The sequence below is a fragment of the Pinus tabuliformis genome, chromosome X, assembly GCF_031772625.1.
Source record: "Pinus tabuliformis cultivar Carrire ecotype Pingquan chromosome X, CPIR1, whole genome shotgun sequence".
Lineage (NCBI taxonomy): Eukaryota > Viridiplantae > Streptophyta > Pinopsida > Pinales > Pinaceae > Pinus > Pinus tabuliformis.
Window position 1 is genome coordinate 661,602,324 of NC_142308.1, and position 14,078 is coordinate 661,616,401.

The window sequence follows — 14,078 nt, forward strand, 5'->3', positions numbered from 1 at the left end:
TTCAATTCCAAATTGCAAAGTGTCGTCATTGTCTTCATTTTGTCTTGAAAAGAAACTTGTTAGTAATGTCGCTTTGAAAAATAATTAGATTTGCGCTTAGCTTTCTTTTTATCATTCACACATTAAGAAGGCTGAAACAAATACATGCATGTGCATTTGCATTTATACTATTTGTTGGTTTGATTTAGGACAATGCATTTAGTGTGTGCTCTTTGCTCTATGTTGAAAGAATATCATCTCTCTTTTCTTAGTAGCTAGGATTTTCATTGCAAAAAGAAGATTAAACGATTCTTTATCATCTTAGATTGCATTTTAGGAGTTGTACATCTACATCACGCGGTGAACCTGAAAGGAAAATTTCTTAAGCAAGATCAACTGTAAAATAAATTTAATGAATCTAAAAATGCTTTGGAACCTAACGCACAACATTTAGAAGTCTAGGCTAGAGATGTATTCTGGCGTCGTAAAGCCTGGTAACTGTTGTTTTCATTGTTGGTTGGGTGATTCCTCCACTTTGAGACGATAAGTGCCAGTACGGACTTGTGCTCCCACGTACCGTTGAGTATACATTGGGAGACCACAATAGGCTTTATCCTTTATCCATAGGAAGCCATGTCTGCCGCCCTATCGATCGCAATGCACTGAACACAACATTTGGGTAGATTGACTGTCGTACCATAAAAAGTATTCTGCAGTTTTGCGATTGGTTTGGTAATACCTCTGTCTAGATTTCCAGAGCAGTCTCTTTCATTCCTTTCAGACTCCTTAAAGGAAAAGGTCCATCTGAGCACTTGTCACTTCAAGCTCATTAAAACTTGAAGGCAACTAGAGTCATCTTTTGTTTTTTCTCGACTCTTAAAAATTGAAAAAAACAAGTTGTGTCAAAGCATCTAAAATTCATTTAATTTGGAAACATATTTCACCTTTATTTTAGTTGATCGAGTAATCCGAAATCATGGAAGAAAGTCAATTGAAACCCCGTCGTTCGCGGAGGCTTACGATTCAACCATCTTTGTCTCCAGAATCGAAATTGTTACGAACAAAGCGAACTCTTTTAACCGGTTCCAAATCCCCTGGTAAAGTTAGAACAAGTGTTCCAACACCTTCGAAGACTCCGGTTACTCCAAAAATTTCTGGTATCCCTGCCTTTACAGAAGAAGTTCAACAGCCACCGAAGGACAGTAGAACTGATCCTAGTGTGAAGGAAAATACTTGTATTACTGAACCAACTCCATCTACAGCTGATTCAGAAGGTGTTATTCCCCAAACATCTGTCGCTACAGAATCTATACCTTCTTCGGCACCAGATATATTTTACGGACCTGACGGTCTACCTCTTACACCTGGTCTGATTTCTATAGAAGAGATTGTGGAGGATCCTCCATCTAGTACTCCATCGCAATTTGGAGTTGGGATCACCCTATATCCTTCTTTATCAGAAATTAGTCTACCGTTATTAGAAGCTCCTGTAGAATCTCTAGGTAATCTTTTGGATAGACAAAAAATGCCTGAACAACCGTCGACATATAGGACTATGTCATCCAACACAGCGATGACAGAACTTCCTGCTGTCACTCCAACAATGTTTGTTGGCATACCATCTATCCCAACTAGCTCTCAATCGCTAGAAGGGGCCCACTCTGGGGCTATTTTGACAATATGGTCCGTTCATGTTTGTTCATCCGGAATAGTATCCGGGGACTCTTATGTTGAGTCTCAGCAAATTGATCCTTCAGGATGTCAATTTGGGCAGTCCAGTTCTCAAGGACAAACAATTCCTTTGAGTACCAGATTACCGCCATATGGGGGGCAATATACCCTTTCATTGTCTCCTCCGGGAGGACAACCATAAGTGAGTTCACAACAAAATTCAGGTTATGCTGGAATTACATTTAGCGGTTGGGTGCCAATACTGCCTCAACAACCAAGAGTTGTATATTCGATGCAATAATGTTTACCTATGTCAAATATACCAACTACGCTGGCTATTGTGACGGTGTCACAAGTACAAGCGTTACTTGTTATATGCCAGCCTCAGGTTTCTCAGGTTGTAATGCAACAACCTCTTGTCCCTGCGACTCAACCACAATCACCAACTAGTGGAATGACACAGGCCCAGACAGGTACAATTACCCCTCATCTTGGTCAAACGGCTAGTATTGGACAACAACACATGGCTTCACAACCATGGCTGGTGCAATACCAACAACCGAAATTCCAACAAGTATACCAAGGATCTGAGCAACAAATCTTTGCAAATAATGGGCAGCCGTATATTCAAAATGGTCAAAATCAGCCATTCTACAATGGTTATGCCCATCAACCTTACCAAAGTTACTAGCATCAAATGCATTATGCTGGTATGCAAAGACCAACTGCTCAGGCAATTCCGTCTTATCCTGGGTATGCTTCGCCAAACCTGAATCAACAGTTACCCTTCGTGGCAACTTTAGAGTTACCAAATCTAAATTGGCTAACGAACGATGCAATTGCTTACGCCCTTGGTGGCCAGCAATTCCGCATAAACTTCCATCAGATATTACTAAATTTAATGGAAATCCAGGTGAAGACCCATCAAATCATGTGATGACATTTCATCTGTGGTGTTCATCAAACACCCTAAACGATGATTCGATTAGGCTTCACCTTTTTCGGAGGACATTAACTGGTCTGGCAACAAAGTGGTATATCGAGTTACCCAGAGCTTCATTTTACAACTTCAGTGCCCTAGCCACAACCTTTTTAACCCATTTTCAGTTACCGATAAGGTACGAAACGGGAATGGAACTTCTTACCAATTTCAAGCAAACAACGGCCACTCACATATCCGATCATATTCATGAGTGGCGATGTCGTTGTAGAATGGTAAAAATGTATGTTCCTAATCATCTTTTAGTTGAATGGTTTATTAAGTCATTATTACCTTCCATTACAAAAGATGTGGCAAAAGGAGGAGTCGTCACTGAAGAGCAAGTTATTGCTCGTGCACAATATTTAGACTTGATTTATACTCGGTTTGGCACACTCTACGATAAAATCCCTGACACTCCCAGACCGGAATTTTCCGTCCCTCCTCCTCCTAAATCGAACAATGACTCTCATGCCGGCGATCACGTGATTGGTATGACAGACACGAAATCGACAAAAGATACATCTAAAAGGGCCCGTAAGATTTCCAGTCAAAATTCAAAAGAAGAACTTCTTGCCTCGGAAGTAAATTCCGTCTAGACTGATAAAGGCAAAGAAACCAAGCAACCAGGAGGCAAGAAGAAAAACAAAGGGAAGAAGAAGAAACAGGAGGAATCATCACCTGAAAATTCTTCTGCAAACCCTCCTGGAGATAGGAAACCAAAAAGTCCATGCTTAATATGTGATGAGGATCATTGGACAAGAGATTGTCCATATAAAGCTGAGCTTAGAAAATTCTTCAAGAATTCAAAAACCTTGGTGGTATTGACTAATCCGTTTCCAAATCTAGGGACAGATCTGGTTGCTAGTGAAAATGCTTCCCCGTCCCAAGTGCTGATGTTGTCAGTTTCGAAACAACAAAATGATGCTTTGATATCGGCAAGGAATAAAGATTACGGGAATCCACAGCTATCGAACAACAAGGATAAAGATCAACCTAGTAGTTCGACAATAACTTCAACAAAAGTTGCGCTGCCCATCATTCCAGAGCTAACAATAAAACCGCCAAAGGGAGTAGTACACAAGTCGACATTTAATCCTCGTTCTAGAGCGGCACAACATTATAACATAGTGGAAGATCTGGCCCAATCGCCATCTACTATGTCGACACTTGAGGTACTATAAAATTGCCCATCCCAAAAGCAGGCTTTATTTTCAGCTATAGGTGGGATAGACCCAAAGGATTCTAATCTTGTGTCCTTTAATCACAAAGGATATGATCCTCAGTTACCAGCTCAACTAGCTTTCCTCATTCAGGTCAAAGCCCTCAACAAAATTGTTCATCGAACAATTATTGATGAGGGGGCATCTACATGTATTATGTCGATGAGTTGTTGGAAAACTTTAGGATCTCCAACCTTGTCACGATCTTCGATGACTTTAAAAGAATTTGACGGACGAACATATACCACATATGGTATTCTAAGTAACTTGCAAGTTGAACTAGGGGACAAAACAGTAGAAATAGATGTCGAAGTAATCGACGGAAACCTCGATTACAACATCCTACTGGGAAGACCATGGATATATGCTATGGTTGCGGCTGTGTCGACCTACTTTAGCAAGATTTCATTTCCTTTTCAAGGAGGAATTACAATCGTCGACCAACAAACATTTCTCCCCAATAGTTCCCAAGTTACGGGAAGCGTTTCGATGATCCATGGAAGCCCCCATTCGCTTCAAAATATCGGAGTAGGCCTACTAAAAGACCCTATATTAATGGGGACTTTTTCCCTCCCGCCTCCAATCAATCTGGCGGAAGTGGTGACGCTAGGTGTTAGATACCTATACCAATAGGTTTCATATTTCATGATTGGCAAAGAAAGTTCCAAATATGCTCTGCTTTGGTGATGCAAAGATCCCATATTTTCAAGAGAAGGTAATATGTGTACATAGATCGATGTTGACTCAATTTTGGATGGATGGTCCAACAGCCTAATCTGGATCATGCCATGTTTCAATTTTCTGTTGTAGAATAGAGAAAGAAGTTTGTCCAAACTGTTTAGTCTTGGCAGACCAGTAGTTAGGTAGAGAATTAAGGTTCCCAACGGCTTAATCTGGGACCTTGGAAGCAATAAGGGTAGTTCTAGATAGAAAATCAAAAGAAAAAGCCAAGAGAAAAGAAAAGGCACATGAGGGTCTGCAAATCTAAGTGCACCCTCCATGAAGAAACAAAAAATGCTAGGCAAGTAGATGGGTAGGTAGAGGGGGTTGCAGAATTGTCATTCCTTTCAATTGAATTTTGCTAGTCTAAACATAAAGGAAACATTAGTGGATAGAGAAGTTCCTCTTCTCCATCATCTTGCAGCAATACAAAGGAGCATGTCTAACTTCCTGTTTCCCTCCCTCACATTCATTAACTAACATCCCATTACCAACTGTGTTCATGAAAGAAGTCAAAATCGTATGGTGGTTCTTGCTTCTTTAAAAGCCACATTTCTTGTGTAAAATTCTTTTCATTTTGATCTACTTCCTAAACTAAGTTGATTCCATGTAAAACTTAGTGTTTCCACTCCTCATTCACCTCTTCCACTCATATTAACCCCTAACTTCTTACTATGTAGCTCCCTATACACCCTATTCCCCCTATTACTATGTAAATTAGGCAAAAAACCCCAAAATACCTATGTATCCCCTTCCCCGAGCATTATAGCTCTAAGTTTGGCTTTAAATGGTTTAAGCGCTAAAACATTAGATCGCGACCCAAAGAGCGCTGATATATTAATCCTGGGATTAATCCAAAATCTGCTTGGATTAATAACCTTAATTCGGTTTTGTGACTAAACCTGCGCATCACCCATTTTTCCCGTAATACAGTTAAAAAACCCACTTTTCCAATGTTTTGCCGGGTGCGAATTTCACCGAATAATATTATTTTATATGCCCGACCGCTTCCGTATCGCCCTGGCATCTGATTGACCCGTCGACCATCGGATCTGGGTTTTCCCATCCGACGGCCCATATCCATATCAGGTCGGCCCCGACGACCGTAAGTTACCTCCCGAGAAACTGTCAGAGGGTGACGTCAGGCCTTTGCCACACGTCGCCCCCAAATTTTCTCGGGTCACCCTCTGACAATACTGCTTCCGTATCCAGAGCGGTCCAAGAACTTACCACTTACCACTTCCGGTTTCCGCTGACCAGTCGCGCTCACGTCACATCCTCGTCATCGCCATGTCGCGCTCACGTCATCGCCACGTCACCGCCGCATCAGCGCCCCCGTCCGCCAATGCTCCGACATGTCCGCCACCTATGCAATCCCCGTGGACCACTCACAGGCCACCACGTCACTCGATGATGTTATGCTGACGTCACCCGACCCTGACCCCACCTGATGACGTCATGCTGACGTCATCCAAAAAAAAGCGCCAATATCCCAAAAAGTCCATATTTTCGCCGAAAATTGCGTTTTTTCCCACTTTTTGCAAAAACAACTATTGCTCCCCCTGCATGCGAATCACGACCAATCCGTCGCCAACCTGCAGAAATCGCTACAAAGACCGTGGGCGCGTCCAATCCACCTGCATTTGTAACCATCGCTGGCAATTCACAAGGTATTTATTCAAATCATTCCCTCCGCGCCTGGTTTTGTCCATAATTGTCCAAAGCTAGATTAAAAAGAGTGAGAAAGCACTGTATTTACCAGTCAGTCCCCGGTGCCAGAGTCTATTTTCAATTGTTGGGTCAAAATTCCTCTGCAGAACCTGCATTTAGCCAAATTTACCTAAATTCACAGTTAGTTCGCGCATTCGTGAACTTAAAGACCCAAGCTCCACTTATTCACCGAGGAAAGAGTTTACTAGGCCTGGAATTTGTTCTATCAGTCCTCTGTGCAGTATTTCAATTGCTGTCACTACCATTTACCCTCTGCTCCTCTGCAATTCACCTCTCTGTTCCAGAGATACCCCTCTGTGTTCCTCTGATCAGTAACACCAGTTCACGTACAAATCAGAGTCCTAATTAGCCATGGAAACACCAATAGCATTAAATATCCCACCTCTGAATGCCCCACAAAGAGAGTTAGAATGGAAGGCTCTGGGTGATAAAGATTATCAAATGATAGAGTCATTTCCAATGAATTCCAAATTTAACATCCATATGCTGAATGAGTTAAAGGCCCAACTGTTGGAAATAATACTGAGAGGGGGGGTGAATCAGTATTATCAGATCAATCAAACTTTTCAATTTCATACTCAGAAACATATACGCTACTTCAATTAAGTGAACCCGCGTGTACACGCTACTGTGTCTAATGAAACTCGCGTATATCCAGAGATCTTATAATTCAGTTAGCTTAATCTTCAGTAAATGCATCAGATCATTATTAAGCATATTAACAGTAAACAGGTGCAGAATAACAGAACAGAACATCACACAAGAGCCACACACATGAACACAAAGATATAAGGTGGAAACCCAATGTGGGTGAAAACCACCTGCTGCAAGTCATCTCAATCTTCTTCTTAATAAGAAAATCCTTTTACAATATTTGTACTGGTGCAGTCTTATACCAGTACGGGAGCTACAACCCCCTTTGCTCTTGTACTAGCTGATCCATTTACTAGTACGCAGGCTGCTACCTGCTACAATGCTCCAAAGATCTCCTTTAGCTTTTGTACTAGCTTAGATACTAGTACGTAGGTGCTTGCCTACAATCTTCTCACCTCCAGGTACCACGTTTCATCAATTTTCAGACTGGATACACTGAAGCACAACACATAATCTGAAAGGCCACTTTTCATCCAATTTTCATACTGGACCCATAACTATCATTGAAGCTCAAAACAATCATCAAACTCTGAATCACTGAAACCCTGTTAACAACAGTCACCAGAACACATAGCAGACACAGAACTCTGTAATAACCATCAGATCCATCTGCAACTTCAAATATCAAGCTTTACAATGTATACGCTACTTCGATGAATCAAACCCGCGTGTATACGCGCTTTTGCCAAAGACAACCCGCGTACAGATCTAAAAATAATTTCTCCTAACTTGCAGCTGTACCAGACATCAGTCATACTCATAACATTTATAGAACAATACATGCGTCAGTATGTAGATCTAGAATAAGCATCATAAAGATAGTTCATTTCAAACCATTTGATCCCGATCTCTCCTTAGATCTAGTTCTCCATCAACCGGTGAGATCTCTCCTTAGCTCAGATCAAGCAATGCATCATCAACCCATAACCCTGCATACTGGATCTAATGCTTCATCAGATATTCAAGACATTTCAGATGCACTTGCCTAATGATTTCCTTCTCCTTATATAGCCTTAGGCCTTGTTCAATACCAAGAGCCAAAACCATAGAAATCCAATACCATCAACTTCAAAACTAGGGATCGACACGCCCGTCGAGACACAATGGTCCGAAACCATAGGTACAACTTCCAAGGACTAACCGCCATGGACCAAAGGTACTTTTCCACATACACGCGCTTTTTCTGAAGCCATCCTGCGTGTACACGCGACTTGGGCTTAACGAACCTGCGTGTATAAACTTTCTCTTCTTCTTATAGTCTGATCATCAATTCCTTGCTGCTGACCTTCTGTACTATGATTTGTCATCAGTGAGGTTTGCCATCAAGGACAACACTTATCTCATAATGCCAACAATCTCCCCCTTTGGACTTGATGGCAAAGCTAACTTGTCATACTTAGAATTAGCATCTGATTCCTTTGAGCTGTCCTCCATCAGTCACATCTGATATCTCTTCTGAAGATTCATCATCTGATTCCTTTGAGCTATCCTCCATCAGTCACATCTGATATCTCGTCTGAAGATTCATCCAGTTATACATAAGTGAGATATTCTTCCATCAGTCACATCTGATATCTCTTCTGAAGATTCATCATCTGATTCCTTTGAGCTATCCTCCATCAGTTACATCTGATATCTCGTCTGAAGATTCATCCAGTTATACATAAGTGAGATATTCTTCTATGAGAGGGTTGCCATCAAGTACAACACATGCATCATAATGCCAACAATCTCCCCCTTTGGACTTGATGGCAACAACACCAAATCACTCTCCCCCTTTGACATCAAGGGCAAAGGGTGGACCAAGATATTCTCTTCCTTTGCTGAATCATTCCACTGTCCATACTCCCCCTGAGTACCTGCTGAAATCTCTGAATAATCTCCCCCTTTGTATATGCCAAGGTGTACCAATCTGTCAATGCTCCCCCTGAGTACATGCCAAGTCTCTGTACTGCTGAAGTGTGCTGTTCATGCTCTTCCTGACTGTAGGCAAGATCTGCAAAAGATGTTCTTCAAGAAGAACATGACTCTATACATCATAAAAGACCTTCCTATCACCAAAGACTCATACATACATCCATCTCTCAACTAAGTGAGGATATACAAAAATTGACTCATCCACCCAACCAAGTGGGGATACATCAAAAGTTTACATATGACAACCAATCATATTGCATCAATCATCCCAGGCATAGTGGGGAAACCAAAATAGGCCGTTACATGACCTTGACACCATGAAAGAGATACCACAAAAGAGATATATGACATAGAGACGAAATAACTAGACCAAGACTTATGAAAGTCACTGATAATCACCATTCAGATCAGCAACCAAGAGATCCTTCTGTTCTCCTTTCGCCTTTGTTCCTCCTGAAATCAACACCAAATGTGAACTAGAACCAAAAGCTTTAAGATAATGCCAACAATGCATCATTGGAAGATTATCTGCTCCCCCTGAACCTGTGCCAAATGATCTCTGTCAGACCTATATCAGACTTTCTGCAACCAACATCTGTCCCTGCTGATTTCCTTCAAATCTCCATATACGCGTCTGTATACACATAAACAGGCGTATATACGCAGATATCCCTTACGCAACACGCGTACACCATATACGCGACTATCCCCTTGTAAAACGGCGTATGCACGCGGATATCCTTTAAACAACACGCGTACACAAATTTCCATATCAGCAACCTCAACTTGAAGTTGTTCCTCCTTTTCTAGACATTGTTTCTTTATGTCTTCTCCATCTTTCCTTCCTTCTTCCAACTGATGCCTTAGTTTGAGAATCTCCTTTTCTTGTTCTTCATTCAGATCCTGCTGCATTTGACGAACTCGGAAGGCACATTCTAGTTGAGATTTTAAGCTGGTGACTTCATTTTCTTGTTTTGCAGTAGCTTGGAGTAGATCTGTATTCTGCTTCTTTGATTCTTCAAGATCTCCTTTTAGTGAGAGGATTGTAGCTTCAAGATTTTCATAGTAGCTGGATCTATCTTTGAGTTTCTTGATGGTTGTGTTTTTGTCATTGACTTCATTTCTTAGAGAAGTTGCTTCAACCTGCAACTTTTGATATTTCTCCTTGAATAACTCTCGTTGAGCCTTAGCAGTATCATCCTTTATGTTCAGAAGATCTTCTTGAGTTCTAATTTTGCTTCTTAGTCTTCTAAATTCTGCTTCTATCTCATTTCCTTCTTGTTCACCCATAAGAGCAAGTTCAGTAGTTTCACTATCACTTCCATCTGTCTCACAAGGAAATATAGCAGGAACATCAGAGGATAACACATTCATACCTGATAATGATTCTGAATCTGATTCTGAATCTGAAGAGCTTCTTATACCTAATCCCCAATCGACTCTCCCACTGTCATAGTCCTTCTGAGATGTCTTCTTCTTCTTATGAGCTTTCTTCTTAAGCTTCTTTCCCATTGTTCCACGGATCTCCTTCAAGCGATCAAGCTTCTACCAAAGGACCTGCTCTGATACCAATTGTTGGAAATAATACTGAGAGGGGGGGTGAATCAGTATTATCAGATCAATCAAACTTTTCAATTTCATACTCAGAAACATATACGCTACTTCAATTAAGTGAACCCGCGTGTACACGCTACTGTGTCTAATGAAACTCGCGTATATCCAGAGATCTTATAATTCAGTTAGCTTAATCTTCAGTAAATGCATCAGATCATTATTAAGCATATTAACAGTAAACAGGTGCAGAATAACAGAACAGAACATCACACAAGAGCCACACACATGAACACAAAGATATAAGGTGGAAACCCAATGTGGGTGAAAACCACCTGCTGCAAGTCATCTCAATCTTCTTCTTAATAAGAAAATCCTTTTACAATATTTGTACTGGTGCAGTCTTATACCAGTACGGGAGCTACAACCCCCTTTGCTCTTGTACTAGCTGATCCATTTACTAGTACACAGGCTGCTACCTGCTACAATGCTCCAAAGATCTCCTTTAGCTTTTGTACTAGCTTAGATACTAGTACGTAGGTGCTTGCCTACAATCTTCTCACCTCCAGGTACCACGTTTCATCAATTTTCAGACTGGATACACTGAAGCACAACACATAATCTGAAAGGCCACTTTTCATCCAATTTTCATACTGGACCCATAACTATCATTGAAGCTCAAAACAATCATCAAACTCTGAATCACTGAAACCCTGTTAACAACAGTCACCAGAACACATAGCAGACACAGAACTCTGTAATAACCATCAGATCCATCTGCAACTTCAAATATCAAGCTTTACAATGTATACGCTACTTCGATGAATCAAACCCGCGTGTATACGCGCTTTTGCCAAAGACAACCCGCGTACAGATCTAAAAATAATTTCTCCTAACTTGCAGCTGTACCAGACATCAGTCATACTCATAACATTTATAGAACAATACATGCGTCAGTATGTAGATCTAGAATAAGCATCATAAAGATAGTTCATTTCAAACCATTTGATCCCGATCTCTCCTTAGATCTAGTTCTCCATCAACCGGTGAGATCTCTCCTTAGCTCAGATCAAGCAATGCATCATCAACCCATAACCCTGCATACTGGATCTAATGCTTCATCAGATATTCAAGACATTTCAGATGCACTTGCCTAATGATTTCCTTCTCCTTATATAGCCTTAGGCCTTGTTCAATACCAAGAGCCAAAACCATAGAAATCCAATACCATCAACTTCAAAACTAGGGATCGACACGCCCGTCGAGACACAATGGTCCGAAACCATAGGCACAACTTCCAAGGACTAACCGCCATGGACCAAAGGTACTTTTCCACATACACGCGCTTTTTCTGAAGCCATCCTGCGTGTACACGCGACTTGGGCTTAACGAACCTGCGTGTATAAACTTTCTCTTCTTCTTATAGTCTGATCATCAATTCCTTGCTGCTGACCTTCTGTACTATGATTTGTCATCAGTGAGGTTTGCCATCAAGGACAACACTTATCTCATAATGCCAACAATCTCCCCCTTTGGACTTGATGGCAAAGCTAACTTGTCATACTTAGAATTAGCATCTGATTCCTTTGAGCTGTCCTCCATCAGTCACATCTGATATCTCTTCTGAAGATTCATCATCTGATTCCTTTGAGCTATCCTCCATCAGTCACATCTGATATCTCGTCTGAAGATTCATCCAGTTATACATAAGTGAGATATTCTTCCATCAGTCACATCTGATATCTCTTCTGAAGATTCATCATCTGATTCCTTTGAGCTATCCTCCATCAGTTACATCTGATATCTCGTCTGAAGATTCATCCAGTTATACATAAGTGAGATATTCTTCTATGAGAGGGTTGCCATCAAGTACAACACATGCATCATAATGCCAACACCAACACCTCAGTGGAGCTGATATCTTGGGGATTTGGGACTCCAATTTTCCCATTTTTAACCTTCCTCAAGACAATTCCCTTCCAGACTTGATCCATAGATGCTATGAATGCTATGATCCATGTCAGAGAGCTTTTCTTAATCCCACAGGCTCAGTCTTATTCCACATCACCCCTGAGGCCATAAATGAGATGCTGCACTTTCACTCTGCAAGACCATTGACTCCTCTCTCCATGTTGGACTTACTAAAGAAGGGGGGCAACCTGTCCAGTGCCCAAATCATCAAAATTAATCAGTTGTTTATTTAGCCAAGCTCTGAAGCTGTGAGAACGCCTCCTATTGGAAATCCATATCTCAATGACTTGGGAAAAATGCTTGTAGATTTGATAAGCTATGTCCTGGGCTACAAGGGAGTTGAGGATGTTGATAACACCATTATGGCCATGCTGTCCATATTTTCTCCTGGGAAGCCTCCTGCTGTGCACTATAACTATGCTGAATACATTGCAAACAAGATTCATGAGCAGCTGATGAATCTAGAAAGGGAAAAGGTGTTTAGATACACCTCATACATATATCATCTGTTCTTATTTTATCAATCTGACAGTTTCCCTATTCCTCTCAAGAAACTCGATGCCTAGGGAAATCCAAGGTCGGTTGTGATTTGGACTTCAGTTTTTCATCATACCTCTTGTTCACCATACACATACTGTGAATTCATAGACCTTTTCATTCATCCAGCTATGACTTTGTTATTTGGTGTTCCTCCTCCGAGATTGACCGAGGAAATGCAAAGAATTCTCCATCTCTCTAAGTCCTACAGCATTGGTGATTGGTACTTTTACCAACACCATACAATAATCAGAATATATGGCTATGAGTTGAACCCTTATAGACTGCCAAGGTATGTCCCTATGAGACTCTTTGCCTTGGAGTATTTCAGGCAGTTTGGAAATGCAGACCAAATCCATTTCCATAGTAAAAACAAGAAAGTGCAACTAAAAGTCAGGAACCAGTTAGGCCCTTTTCTTTACAACATAAGGGAGGAGGGATGGAAGGAAGCAGATGGCATGCTAGAGGCCCTCCGATTGGAAACCAATTTTCGCTGGGTACCTTATGACCCAAATCATTTCATTTCTCTTAGGAGGGTAAAACATAAATTGGGTGTCTATGCTCACATTAGATTGCCTCATATTGAGAAATATGCCAATCTACTAAGTTGGAAAGAGGGCACCCTAGAGGAGGCAATTACTAAAGAGAAAATGATTCAAAGAGAGGCAAAGAATATTGAAAAAGAGGCTGACTTGGAAACTTGTGGACAGGTTTTCTCTTCATATCAAAGGCAACTTGGAGCAGCTGCCTCATCTTCTACAGAAAATCAGCAAGCAGCCAAAGCTACTTATCAGGCTTCCAGCAAAGGGAAAGAGAAACAGATGGAACCAGAACAGCCACCTCATGAAGAAGTACAACAACAAGAAGAACAACAAAAACAGGAACAGCCAGTGCAGCCAGTGCAGCAAGAACAAACAGCTGAAGCCCCAATATCCACTGGGCAGCAGGCACAAGACACTATGCCTCCTAGGCAGGAAACGACAGTCGAGGCCTCGGTCCTCCAAACCCCACAAAATGAAGACAGAAATTGGAAGAGGGATAGAGAGCAGGAGACTCCCCTCACCACATCCACAACTCAAGGGGAGAAAAGGCAAAGGCTAAATCCCCTTCCAGAAGAAGAAATGCCTATGGGGCAATCTTTGGGC